Here is a 15,461-nt window from a genome sequence, read left to right as displayed (position 1 = left end):
TGAATGTGCAACATTCGACGCTTATCAGTAGGCACACACCCCATGCACATTTCCGCTCGATCGTGCCTCAATTGCGCTCGAACGCATCTCTGCAGCCAGCTTCAGCAGACCAGCAGCAGCTAAGTGGGAAGTTTTTGTTTTTAATTCTTTTGATTTATTTTGTGAATAATTGTTCTTTGTTTTGTTTTGTTTTCTCTTTTTGTGAATTTTTCGTTTCTTGTTACTTAGTTTATTTTAGAGCTTTTGTTTGGTGTATGCTTGGTCAGAGATCCTTGAACCTAGAGTTGATACCCTTAGATCCAGACATTGATAGAACCATTAGGAGAAATCAGAGAGCACCAGTTGAGAGAGAGGCTGTTGAGATGGGAGATAACATACCCCGAAATGTGGAGCAGCCTAGGGTTGAGAATGAGGATGCGAGAGCTGAGAATGTGGAGCAAGCTAGAGCTTGGAATGTGGACTACACTACATCCCTTAGGGATTTGTTAGCACCCGTTGCGACAAACGCCTCTTTATGCATAGTACTGCTACCAACCAATGCTACCATCACGTCATCCAAGTCTTACCATCATTCCATGGTCTGGATTCTGAAAATCCATATAGTCATGTGAAGAAATTCTGTAGCATATGTGCTACTTTCAAATTCCAAAACTTCTTAGAAGAGTGTGTCCATCTGAGACTGTTTCCTTTCTCCCTTCACGATAGAGCCAAGGCATGGTTGGATTCTAACATGCCCGGATCCATCACATCATGGGAAATCCTGTTGAACAAGTTTTACAATAAACTTTTCTCAATGTCCAGAGTCAATGAGTGCCGAAAGGAAATTAGTTCCTTTACTTTGGGGGAGGATGAGAAATTTTCAGAGACTTGGGAGAGATTCAAGGAGATACAAATAAAGTGCCCTCCACATGGACATGAGAAATGGAGGCTCATTCAGTTTTTCTATCAAGGATTGACTCAACCCAACCGCAGCATGATCGAGTCTATGAATGGGGGAGCATTCTTGAGTTTGATAGGAGATGAAGCATAGAAAGCTTTGGATAAGTTGTCTGACACTTCACAGCAGTGGGATTTTTCAAGTTGTCGGCATAACTCCAGTTGAGCTCCCAAGAAAGGAGGCATCTATGAGGTGAAGGAAGACATGGAGTTCAGGATAATGATAGATGCTCTCACCCGAAAGGTCGACGCTCTCATTGTGAGCCAGCCCATCAATGCAGCCAATGCATTCAATGCTGAAAGTTGTTCCATCTGTGAGAGTCCTTTACACTCAGTTCAGAATTGTCCAAATCTACCCTCCTATGTTGAGTGTTCGATGGAACAAGGGAACGCTTTCAATGATTATAAGAAGCAATCAAGTGGGCCATACTAGGAGACCTATAATCCAGGGTGGAGGAACCACCCCAATCTCTCATGGAAGTAGAACCAGCTGATGAATTAGAGAGGAGCCCCTCATCATGCTCAAAGTCAATATCCTCCTAGATTTTTTCCACCGGCTCAAAATCAAAGTCGCTCAGTTTTTCCAGCGCCACCTCTGGCATTCCAAGGCCTAAATCAAGTGCCAATGTCATCTTCACATTCATCTTTGGAAGACACGCTCAAGGAGTTCCAATCTCAGACCTCACAAACTCCCATGGTGTTCATGCAAATGACAAGCCAATCCATAAGTGAAGTGAGGAGTGCTACCATAGTAAACACCCAAGCTATTGCAAAGCTGGAGAGTCAAATAGGACAAATAGTAAATCACTTGGGTGAGAGAGAGAAGGGAAAGCTCCCAAGTCAGCTTGTGCCCAACCCTATGGGGCAGTTTGTGGTTGGAAGTTCTTCAGATTCTCCACACGGGCAGGAATATGAGCAATCTATTGTCACACTTAGGTCAAGGACACAAGTGGACAATCAAGTGGTTCTGCCAGAAGAGAACCCTACTGTGCCGCAAGGGCAAGATAGTGGCAAAAATAAGGGGAGAGATGCTGAGCCTTCTAGAGCCATACCCACTATCGAGGACCCCCCTAGGAGCTTTGTCCCAAAAGCTCCTTATCCTGAAGGATTGAAGGGCCCGAAGAAGAGTGTGCAGTATGCTGAAATTCTGGAGATATTCAAATAAGTTCGGATAAACATCCCGTTTTTGGATGCCATCTAGCAAGTGCCCACCTATGCTAAGTTCTTGAAGGATTTAGTCACTGTCAAGAGAAAGACAAACGTCCCAAAAAAAGCATTTCTGACTGAGCAAGTCAGCTCCATCCTTCAATGCAAGCTTCCCATCAAGTATAAGGACCCTAGGTGTCCTACAATTTCTTGCATGATAGGAGTCAACGGGATTGAAAGGGCACTATTGTATCTTGGAGGAAGTATGAATCTCTTGCCCTATTCAGTCTACTTACAATTGGGGTTGGGAGAATTGAAGCCCACATCTATGACACTCCAATTGGCTGATGGGTCAGTGAAGAGACCAAGGGCAATAGTTGAGGATGTTTTGATCAAGTGGACAAGTTTTATTTCCCTATGGACTTTATAGTGATAGACACGGAACCAGTTCCGAATGTTGGGAGTCAAATCCATGTGATTCTAGGGCGACCTTTCTTAGCTACGGCTAACGCCCTAATCAACTGTAGGACTGGGGTGATGAAAATTTCTTTTGGGAATATGATAGTGGAGCTAAATATCTTCGACATCAATAAGCATCCACTTGACTATGATGAGGTCCGCAATGTGTGCCTAATTGAGGAGATAGCTGATGAGAAGATGAGTGAGTTAAGCTTGGAGGACCCTGAGGTGGAGTGCTTTACTCAAGATGAAGATGATCTGGACTTAGACATGCTACTTTGGCAAGCTGGGATTTTGTGTGAGCCAAGCATTGAGGATCTTGAGATAGAGCATTTTCCACAATCTGTAGGTGATCTCAACCTTGATAGGATACTTGAGCAAGATGGGACCTTGCATGAGCCAAGTGTTGAGGATCCTGAGATAGAGCATTTTGCACAACATGGAGGCGATATGGACCTTGACAGGGTACTTGAGCTAGCTAAGACTGAGTGAGCCGAGTATGGAGGACCCAGTGCTAGAATGCTTTGCTCAATTTGGATATGATCTAGACTTTGATGAATTAGGTGAGCAAGTTGAAGCCGTTTTGGATCTTATTCCTGAGATGCAGCCGGAGAAAGGGGAAACCATTGAGATATTGATGTGCAAAATATCTACCTAAATTAATAGGTAAATAATTGTACGTTTTACCTGCAAGTGCACAAGGTCAACATAGTAGTATATGGTGCAAGTACAGGATCATTCCCACAAGGATTGCTGAATTTTTGTTTCAAAATAAATTCCTTAAGTAAAATAAAGATTGGTTGTCTAAGTGATGATAATAAAAGGTAAGGCTTTGATATCTACCACTAATTCTATTTAGCTAATATAACAATATGCCAATGCTTTGATCATGTTATGCATATCTAATGTTTGTCAACCTAAGCGCATGACATATACTCCTAAGGCTATAGATTTCCCTAAGCAACAAGTTAGGCAAGACGTATACTCTAACTCTTTTCTTTTCTAAGGCATTTAGCATGATGTATACTAAGTTGTTCCTTAGGAAAGCATATGTTCTATGGAAATCGACAAACACATGAGGCCTAGGGCATGGCGTATATTCCTGGTTCCCTATGTTGATTAACCCAAGAATCGCGGTGTGGATTCTTTTCTTACTTATGTTAAACCCAGGACTCGGCCATCCAAATTGATTTAACTAACTAGTCCATACCACATGCATATGTTGATCAAGCACACACATATGAGAAATTCATGTAAGTAAGCATTAATAAAGTTAAATAGCACAACAAGATCATCACAAGGGCGCCAATATTGAAATATTAACTAAACATAACTAGAGCTTCAATCTAGCCCTACTAATTAAATTAGCTACACATAAAATTGATGTTAAACATCTTCATAAAGAAAAGAAAAGAAAGGAAAAGAATAAACCCGAGACTTGAAGAGCTCCTCTTCTTCTCCTTACAAAGCATATCTATTCTACAGGCTTAAGGGTCTATTTATAGGCTTTAGAAGTCCTTGACAAAGTAGTAAACCTATGGATTTCGTAGGGTTTCAAAACTTATTACAATTGGGAGTTGGAAAACCCTAATATGGAAAGAATGACAATCTGGCCGCCACTTGATATGCCTCCTGCGCACGGGTGCGACCGATCGCAACCCGTGTGCGCTCGATCGCAGGTCTGTGATCGATCCTCTTCTGGCATGTGCGCAATCGCTCCTGGCCTGAATTGTGCTTTGTCTTCTCCGGTACTGCACTCGATCGCAGGTACCCTGTGATCGATCGCAGTGTCAGAGAGCTCCCAATTTTCCATCTTTTTTCTTTTGAGCCCAAATCATCTAGATTTACTTCATTTTCTTCCAAAAGCCTATAAAAGTATGAAAAACGCAAAAAGGAATTAAAATGACCTAATTAACCAAAACCAAAGGATTAAAACATGCAAGTTAAGGGCTGAAAATATGAATATTTTAGCACTTATCACACCCCCAAACTTACATATTGCTAGTCCCTTAGCAATACAAAACTAAAAACAAGAATGGAAAAACAGAAAGCCAAAGATAAATCCATCTTTCGTGGGATGTACGATTGCATTTAGCGTATGCAACAAGCCTTTTAAACCCCTAGGAATTCCCTAGTGGACGAGTGAAGTCTCGTGAGGGTTTTCCAGAAATGTTATCCACAAACATCATGCATAGTTCATGTTATTTCAAAAATTAAAGCATCACTTCAAGATTATGATTTTCATTCATAAGCAAGCTTAAAAAGATGAACTCCATCTTCACAATGAATTGGAATCTCAAAATTTGATTACTTACAAAGGATATGCTAAATCATCACAAGTTTGAAATTTGTGTACAGTGAATTAGTACAAAATTTTGAGGCTTCCAAATCTTTCCAATATTCAATATCTCCATATCTCAAAATTCACTAAAGTCCCTATTAGAATGACACAATGGCATATTTCTTTTTCTATTTTTTTTTCCTTATTATTATTTTTTTTCTTCTTTGTTCTTTTGGTCAGGTTGTGCAATGTTGGTTCCCTTAAGCTTTCTAATTGACCCTTGTAGCGAGTGTTAAGTTAATGGCTCCCAAACCAGGTGGTTTTAGGGCATTAGGTGTAGAGACACCCCTAAGGACTTACTAACTCGAGTCAAAAAGGCTACAAAACCAACTAACCATGACATTGATCAATTCAACAATTTTCACCTTTTGACGTGAACACTCAATGCTTTGAGGCAAGAGGTCCAGTTACTCAGTGAAAAGCAATCAATGATCATTTATTTCACATCTTTTTTTTTTTCATCACTATATATGCCATAGTGTCATCTAATAAGTCATCCAATTTCATCCAAGAGTCAGAAACACACTTATTAGACCTCATGTCATACCTCACAGATTATGTGCTAATGTGCTTTGTGTGATCAGATCAAACATGTGATTTTTCAACTATCCTCAACAAGTAACCAAACTAACAGATTCACTCATCAGATCATGTGTTCAAAATTTTAAGCTCATTGATGAATTCAAGCCACAATTCTTTCTAGATCAACTTACATATTTAGAGCAAACATGAACATGCATAAACTTTTTTTTTTTTATATTTTTTTTTATAATATATATATATATATATATATATTAATTTTTAAAATTTTATTTATTTATTTATTTATTTTTCTTTTCATTGACATAAACAAACAAACGAACAAAACAATTAACTTGAAATTGGGACAAAGTGTGTGTGAACATGTGTGCCCATACCTCTAAACTTAAATGACACATTATTCCCAATGTGTCTAAATTAAGGAAAGAATGTACCCGGGATAGGGACGAGATAGTTTTGGAAAGCATGGCTCATAGCACACCCCCAAACTTGAAGTGAAGCACACTTGTCCCTGCAAAATAAGAAAACATACAAACAAGTAAAAAGGAACAAAACTAAAACTAAATAAAAATTGAACTGAAAACACATTAAACAAAAGAAAAGGATAAACTATGGGGTGCCTCCCATGAGCGCTAAGTTTTACATCTTCAGCCAGACGATGGTCCCATCTCTAGGCTGTCCAAAAGTAGATGCTCCTGATGGTGGTGATGTAAAGGGGGCAGATTGGAGTGCCAGATCTTCATCTCTTGGTAGCAATTTCACTTCGAGATATGGCTTTACTCTGTGTCCATTAACCTGGAATATGTGATTACTTTCTGGGTTGCGAACCTTCAATGCTCCATGAGGGAAAATTTTAGTAATAATACAAGGTCCAGACCATCTTGACTTAAGCTTACCAGGGAAAAGTTTCAATCTTGAATTATAAATCAATACCTTTTGTCCTACATGAAACTCCTTCCTGACTAGTTGTTTGTCATGATATGCTTTGGTCCTTTCCTTGTAAAGCTTGGCGTTCTCATAAGCATCCCGCCGCAATTCTTCCAGTTCATTGAGTTGTAGCTTCCTCTTGTTGCCAGCTTATTTCATATCAAAGTTAAACTACTTGATGGCCCAGTATGCTTTGTGCTCCAACTCCACTGGTAGATGACATGCTTTCCCAAATACTAACTGATATGGAGACATACCGATAGGTGTCTTGTAAGTAGTCCTATAATCATCATTCAAGCGTAGGGACCAATCCTTCCTATTGGGGTTTACTGTCCTTTCAAGGATACCTTTGATTTCTCTGTTGCTGATCTCCACTTGGCCACGGGTTTGGGGATGGTACGGAGTTCCAACCTTATGAATGATGCCATATTTCTTTATCAAAGAAGCGAAGGCATAATTATCGAAGTGGCTGCCTCCATCACTATTTATTGCTCGTGGTGTCCCAAATCTAGGGAAGATGTTGTCCTGTAAAAACTTCACAACCACTTTGTGATCATTAGTCTTTGAGGGGACTGCCTCGACCCATTTGGACACATAATCCACACCCACAAGGATATACAAATAACCATATAAATTAGGAAATGGACCCATGAAATCAATACCCCATACATCGAAGAGCTCCACCTCCTGAACATTTTGCATCGGCATCTGATTTCTGGATGAGATGTTACCTGCCCTCTGGCATTTATCGCAGGAGTTGCAAAACAAAAAGGCATCCTTAAATACATTAGGCCAATAGAAACCAGATTGTAGTACCTTAAGTGCTGTTCTCTTAGCCCCAAAGTGTCCTCCACAAGCAAACTGATGACAATGCTGCAGAATGCTCCAATGCTTTTCTTCTGAGACACACCTTCTAATGATTTGATCAGGGCAAATTTTGAATAGATAGGGGTCATCCCAATTGTATTGTCTAGATATATACATCAACCTCTTCCTTTCTTGACAAGACATTCCTGGGGGAAAAACCTTGGCAGTTATATAATTCACAATGTCTACATCCCATGGGACTTGGACCTCAACTGCAAATAACTGCTCATTTGGAAGCTTTTCATTCAATGGAAGCTCATCTCCTTCTTCCTCATGAAGTAGTCTAGATAGATGATCTGCAACCACATTCTCACTGCCCTTCTTATCTCTGATCTTAAGATCAAACTCTTGCAGTAATAATACCCATTTGATCAGTCTTGACTTTGCATCCTTCTTAGCAAACAAATATCTCAAAGCAGCATGATTAGTGAATACAATGACCTTAGAGCCTATTAGGTATGATTTAAACTTCTCCAAAGCAAATATGATAGCTAATAATTCTTTCTCAGTGGTAGAATAATTTAGCTGAGCATCATTCAATGTCCTAGAAGCATAATATATGGCATGAGGTACCTTATTGATTCTTTGTCCCAAGACAGCTCCCAGGGCAAAGTCACTGGCATCGCACATGAGCTCAAATGGTAGACTCCAATCAGGTGCCCTCATTATTGGTGCAGATGTGAGCAGCTTTTTCAGTTTGTTGAAGGCAGTCATGCATTATGTAGTCCATTCAAACTTGGCCTCTTTCCCTAGCAATGCACAGAGGGGTTTGGAGATCTTGGAAAAATCCTTGATGAACCTTCTATAGAACCCGGCATGTCCAAGAAACTCCTCACCCCCTTCACTGTCAGAGGCGGAGGAAGTTTGGAGATGATGTCAATCTTAGCCTTATCTACCTCAATGCCCTTGCTCGAAATAGAGTGACCCAATATGATGCCTTGTTGAACCATGAAGTGGCATTTTTCCCAATTGAGCACTAGGTTGCATTCCTCACACCTCTTGAGGACACTCTTCAGATGGTTGAGGCATTCATCAAAACTAGACCCAAAGACACTAAAGTCATCCATAAATACCTCATTGGTTTTCTCCACCATGTTTGAAAAAATGCTCATCATGCATCTTTGAAATGTGGCTAGGGCATTGCATAGGCCAAATGGCATCCTTCTGTAGGCGAATGTGCCAAAAGGACATGTGAAGGTGGTCTTTTCCTGATCCTCTGGTGCTATTGCAATCTGATTATAGCCACTGTACCCATCCAAGAAACAATAGTGGCTATAGCCAGCTAACCTCTCTAGCATTTGGTCAACGAAGGGTAATGGAAAATGGTCTTTTCGGGTTACCTTGTTCAGTCTTCTATAATCGATGCATACCCTCCACCCAGTGGTTACTCTCGTGGGTATCAGCTCATCATCTTCATTCTTCATCACTGTGTTTCCGCTCTTTTTCGGCACTACTTGGACTGGACTGACCCATTTACTGTCTAAGATGGGATAGATGATGCCCACATCCAGTAGTTTTAATACCTCTGCCTTGACTACCTCCTTCATGTGTGGGTTGAGTCTTCTTTGTGCATCCCTAGTTGGCTTGGCTTCATCTTCAAGAAAGATTTGATGCATGCATTTGGCTGGACTTATTCCTTTGATGTCAGCAATGGTCCACCCCAAAGCAGTTTTATGCTCTCTAAGCACTCTTAGCAACTTTTCTTCTTCGTCACAACTCAGATTTGCTGCAATTATGACTGGTAGTGTCTTGTTTTCTCCTAAGTAAGCATATGTTAGGTGGTCTGGCAATTGCTTCAATTCCAGCTTGGGTGCCTGGTCAATAGAAGGAACAAGAGAGGTATTAGTAGGCTCAAGAATCTCAAAGGGAAGAGTATACTTACTTGAGTATTTTGGAGAGGCCTCAAGATGATGCACTATTTCAATGATGTCATCAGTAACATCTTCATGTTTTGGCTCAATGTCCTGCCATGTGAAACTATAGGTGAGGGTGGCCTCCACTGGATCTTTATGTTGGTCCTGCAAAACTGTCTCACTAACATCTTGGATCATACAAATATCAAAACATTCTAAATCTTCTTGAGGTAATTTCAATGCATCAAATATTTTGAACTCTATCGTCTCACCATTTACCTTCATGCTCACAATACCCTTTTTCACACCTATTGTAGTATCAGCAGTTCTCATAAAGGGTCTTCCTAAGATAATAGGTAAAGGTGATGGCACAGGAGATTCTTCCACATCTAATACAATGAAATCAGCAGGTAGAATAAATGTGCCTACCTTTACCAAAACATCCTCAAGTATACCTCTTGGTCATTTGATGCTTCTGTCTGCCAATTGCAAGGTGATAGAGGCTGGTTGAAGCTCCCCCAATCCTAGCTTTTCATATACAGTGTAAGGAATCAAATTCACCCCTGCTCCTAGATCCAGTAGTGCCTTTTCAAAAGAATGGTCTCCTATCCTGCAAGGAATGGTAAAACTACCTGGGTCTGTTAGCTTTGGTGGTAATTTTCTTAACAAGACTGCACTTACCACTTTTGTTAAGGCCACTGTCTCATATTCCCGAAACTTCCTTTTGTTAGTGCAACAATCCTTTAAAAATTTAGCATATAAAGGAATTTGTTTAATTGCATCTAATAAAGGAGTGTTGATTTATACTTTCTGCAAGTTCTCAAAGATATCCATGAGTTGTTTTTCTTTCTTTGGTTTGACTAATCTTTGAGGAAAGGGGGGTGCATTCACCCTCTCCATTTTATTTACCTTGGACGTTGATGCTTAATCTGGAGATGCTTGAGGGTGCTCTTCAGTTCCTATGACTTTGCCATTCCTGAGAACTGTGACTACTTTCATCTGCTGTTGATCCCCTGAATTTGATATTGTTTGGAATGGAAATTCTCCCTGCTTTATTTCACTCAGTTCCTTAGCCATTTGCCCCATTTGCACTTCCAGTCTTTGAATGGATTGATCATACTTGGCATTGGATTGCTGTTGTGTAATCACAAAATGTTGTTGTGAAGTCACCAGTTGTCGTACAAGATCCTTCAGGTCATCCTTCTCTGGCTCTTGAGCTGGTTGGACTGCTTGTTGAGGGTTGCTTTTCTGTCCTTGAAGGTTCAGAATATTTCGACTATTATCCCCTGAGAAATCAGGGTGGTTTTGCCACCCTGGCTTGTAGGTGTTGGAGTCTGGATTGTTCTTGTGGGGATGATTGTTTTGTCCCAAATAATTCACCTCGTCTTGCTCTGCAAATGGAGATAAAGGACACGTCTCAGTGGTGTGATCTAGATGGGAACAAATAGCACATACCTGGATTGGTGTGTCCTGTTGCAGAGGTGAAATTTTCTGAGCAGTCATGGCCTTGACAATCATATCCAACTTCTTTTCTACAACAGCCATCTGATTTTGCATTCCGCTATTTTCTTCATTCTTGCCTTTGCTCCTTACACCTTGCCTCCTTCTGGATGGGAATTGTTGTGTATGTTCACTCAACCTCTCAAAGATCCCTATGGCTTCCTCAGTGCTCTTCTCCATTAGCATACCTCCACAAGCTGTATCAACCATCCCTCTGTTAGTATCATCTAAACCTTCATAGAAAATTTGTACCTACTCATCTTGAGGGATGTTGTGATGTGGGCACTTTAGAAGCAAGGAATTGAAGTGATCCCAAGCCTCAAAGAACAAATCAACATCTCGTTGTTGGAACATTTGAAGTTCCCTTTTAAGTTGTTTTGTCTTCTGGGCTGGGAAAAACCTCTTCAGGAACTTGGTAGTCAATTCTTCCCAAGTATGGATAGAATCTGCAGGCAAGGAATTGTACCACAGTTTAGCATTATCTTTCAAAGAGAAAGGGAAGAGGACTAACCTGAGTCTCTCTGGAGTTAGGCCTTGGACATGCTGCAACTTGCATAAATCAAAGAATTCTTTAAGATGCAAGTTGGGATCCTCAGTAGCTGTGCCTCTGAAGTGAGTCAATGCATTAAGGATTTGAGGAGAGATATAATAGCTGCCATCCACCTCTGGTTGATATGCTATGCATGAGGGTTGATGGAGGTTTGCTGGAACGTATGCTTGCTTCATTGGTCTCCTCACCCGTGGTGGATTTGCCTCTAATGGTCTTGGTCCAATTGGATTCTCTTGCAAGTCTTCCATATCAATTTCTTCTTCTTCTTCTTCTTTGTCTCTAGGTCGTTGTCGAATTGTCCGCTCAATTTCAGGATCCAGTGGAAGAAATTTGAGGCTTGAGATCGACGACCTTGCATCAACTGAATTACTTCTTCAGTTAGGCAGCTTCAGTGCTGCTGGTCCGGATGCTCCCTGGAACTGCGCTCGATCGCAAATTGGTGCGTTCAATCGCAGTGCGCTCGATCGCACTTGGCTGATGATTGATCGCTATCACAGAATGCCAATCCGCAACCTGAAACAGAAAACATAAAATTTAGGGAGAACAAAAAATCTTTTTGATATATATATATATTTTAACAACTAAATTAAAAATTGAAAATTAAAATAACACAACTAAAGGAAAATCATTTTAAACAAAATTCGCCGCAATCCCCCGGCAACGGAGCAAAAAACTTGATGTGCAAAATATCTACCTAAATTAATAGGTAAATAATTGTATGTTTTACATGCAAGTGCACAAGGTCAACATAGTAGTATATGATGCAAGTACAGGATCACTCCTACGAGGATTGCTGAATTTTTGTTTAAAAATAAATTCCTTAAGTAAAACAAAGATTGATTGTCTAAGTGATGATAATAAAAGGTAGGGCTTTGATATCCACCACTAATTATATTTAGCTAATATAACAATATGCCAATACTTTGATCATGTTATGCATATCTAATGTTTGTCAACCTAAGGGCATCGCGTATACTCCTAAAGCTATAAATTTCCCTAAGCAACGAGTTAGGCATGGCGTATACTCTAACTCTTTTCTTTTCTAAGGAATTTAGCATGATGTATACTAAGTTGTTCCTTAGAAAAGCATATGTTCTATGGAAATTGACAAACACATGAGGCCTAGGGCATGGCATATACTCCCGGTTCCCCATGTTGATTAACCCAAGAATCGCGGTGTGGATTCTTTTGTTACTTATGTTATACCCAGGACTCGGCCATCCAAATTGATTTAACTAATTAGTCCATACCACATGCATATGTTGATCAGGCACACACATATGAGGAATTCATGTAAGTAGGCATTAATCAAGTTAAATAGCACAACAAGATTATCACAAGGGCGCCAATATTGAAATATTAACTAAACATAACTAGGGCTTCAATCTAGACCTACTAATTAAATTAGCTACACATAAAATTGATGTTAAACATCTTCATAAAGAAAAGAAAAGAAAGGAAAAGAATAAACCCGAGACTTGAAGAGCTCCTCTTCTTCTTCTTACAAAGCATATCTATTCTAGAGGCTTAAGGGTCTATTTATAGGCCTTAGAAGTCCTTGACAAAGTAGTAAACCTAGGGATTTCGTAAGGTTTCAAAACCTATTACAATTGGGAGTTGGAAACCCCTAATACAGAAAGAATGACAATCTGGCCGTCACTTGATATGTCTCCTGCGCATGGGTGCGATCGATCGCAACCCGTGTGCGCTCAATCGTAGGTTTACGATCAATCCTCTTTTGGCATGCGCGCGATCGCTCCTGGCCTGAATTGTGCTTTGTCTTCTCGGATACTGCGCTAGATCCCAGGTACCCTATGATCTATCGTAGTGTCAGAGAACTCCCAATTTTTCATCTTCTTTCTTTTGAGCCTAAATCATCTAGATTTACTTCATTTTCTTCCAAAAGCTGACAAAAGTATGAAAAACACAAAGAGGAATTAAAATGACCTAATTAACCAAAACCAAAGGATTAAAACATGCAAGTTAAGTGCTGAAAATATGAATATTTTAGCATTTATCAGATGTCCTTCCCCAACCCATATTCATCAGCAAGTGAGCCTCTCAAGTTGATTTTTTAGGGCAAATGGGTTAGACCCATTCATGTGTGGCCTAAGTGGCCAAGTGTGACCGTGGGGAGGAATAAGGATAATGAGTTATTCTCTACTCGTGTTCAGATAGGATGGCCAGGGTGCACTGATTAGAGCAATATGAAGCTCATTACAAGCAAAGATCATTTCCCTCCCCTGTTCATTGATAAATTGGTGGAACGGTTAGCTAGACATCCCTACTACTATGTGCTTGATGGTTATTCTAGCTACAACCAAGTTCCTTTGGATCCCGACGAGCAAGAGGAAACCACCCTCAAATTTCCTTTTGGTGCGTTTGCCTGCTGTCACATGCCATTTGGATTATGCAATGCATCTGCTGTGGAAAGTCTGGTTGAAGACTGTAAACTTAGCGCTTGTGGGAGGCAACCCTTTGTTACTTTTACTTTTTTGTTGTCATTTGATTTGGTTTCGCTTGTTTTGTTTTTGTTTTTGTTGTGTTTTCTGGACATGTGTCTGCTATTCAAGTTTGGGGGAGCGTTCTCTTACGTTACACCTGACTCACGCCGCCCATTCGGTATTGTATTTCTAGCCACATTGGGGACAATGTGTTGTTTTCGTTTGGGGGTGGGGTAGACATTTCTGTCTCTCTCTTGTTATTTTTGTTAAAAAAAAAAAAAAAAAATTCTATGATGTTGATTGAGCATGAGTTACATCATAATTGTGATTTGCATGTCATTGGTTTGTTTAATGTATTGAACACAACATGTCATTAGAAATTTGAGTCATTTGACTCAATTGATTGGATTGGAGAGACTTCACATGTCTGAGTTTATCATCACAAGCACACTAGCATAGAGTCTGTGAGGTACGAGATTTGACTTGATTTGGGTGTATCTTGCGATTTGTAGGATGAAGTGTTGATGAAACCTTGGTTTTTTTTAAAAAAAATTAGCTTGAGTTTCTCATTGAGTAACTGAACCTCTTGCCTCACTAAGCATTGAGCGTTCGCTTAAAAAGATGAGAAATTCAATTGAATGATTGTGTGGCTAGTTTGGATTTGTAGCATTTTTAACTTGAATAATTAAGCCCTTAGGGATGTTTCTGCATCTAGTGCTCTAAAACCATTTGGTTTGGGAGTCACTGGCCCAACACTCGCTACATTGGTCAATTCGAAAGCTTAAGGGAGCCGAACATTGCACAGTGTTGTGAGTTTTAAAATGATACTCGCAAGCGCACGAGTTGTGTGTAATATAGCGTGTGCAAGTGTGAGGTCAATTATAGGGAATTGCGTTGCAAAAGTCAATTTTTATCTAAACTAATTCTATTTTAACCTATTTCCGAATTTCGAATTGTGTTGTGCAAAAAATATGAACTAAGCTAAAATATGAAAGGTAATCAAATGATAAAAGACTATGGTTTCAGAATTCACCTCACCAAATCAAAGCATACATTCTCATGGTTTGTCCATACATCCGACAAGCAATTAAACCCTATCCATGTTCTATTGTTTTTATAAAATTAACCTATTGAAATATTCGATGAATCCATCCTTATTACAAATCACAACGTATATCCAATTGAGACCAAAACATCAATGTATCCGTTTGAACAATGAAAAACAATGGATATCCAATTTCAATAAAAAGATTTGATGAATCTGTTGGATGAGACACAACGAATATCCAACGTTTTCACAATTTATAAACAACAATCAATCACAATTTTCTCACATAATTGAATTGAAATGAACACACACCACATTAAAGGTCAGAATTGTACGAACCACATGAGAAATATAAAACAAATCAAAGGTGAGGCTTCATCTTCAACCTTAGTTGAAGAATTAGCCTTTCATGACAAAATGAATCATAAAGAAACTAATTAACTTCATTAAAATCAAATACTTACAAAAGAATTCGAGCTCAAAGTGACAAAATGCCCAGAAAACAAGAAAACGACAAAGAACGGTGCCCTGGCATGCCTCCGTACATTTACAAAAAGAAAAGCTATGATATTTATAATAAAAAACTAGGGTTTTAGTGCTACCAGGTCGAACGAGTGCGCTCGATCGCACTCGTGCAAATATCAGGTCTTCTCGCGGCGCAGCGCTTGTGCGTTGGTTGCTTGGGTGTATGCGGGAGTACGCTCGAGCGTGGGTGCCATGCGCTCGATCGCATTTCTAGAATTCCACTTTTTCTTTCTTCTTTGCAATTTTTTCACCTTAAAGCTGTATTTCACTCTTAACAACCTGCAAATCGCTAAGTCACCGAAACTATGTTAAGTGTTAAAATATT

General features: G+C 39.8%; 1 pseudogene; it reads right to left on the bottom strand.

Moving 5' to 3' along the window:
• Positions 1 to 6,061: 6,061 nt before the first annotated feature.
• Positions 6,062 to 8,385, bottom strand: LOC132167317 (uncharacterized; annotated as a pseudogene).
• Between the last annotated feature and the right edge of the window lie 7,076 nt (positions 8,386 to 15,461).

This window comes from Corylus avellana, chromosome ca1, assembly GCF_901000735.1.
Source record: "Corylus avellana chromosome ca1, CavTom2PMs-1.0".
Taxonomy (NCBI): Eukaryota; Viridiplantae; Streptophyta; class Magnoliopsida; order Fagales; family Betulaceae; genus Corylus; species Corylus avellana.
This window is presented reverse-complemented; position numbering and strand designations above follow the sequence as displayed.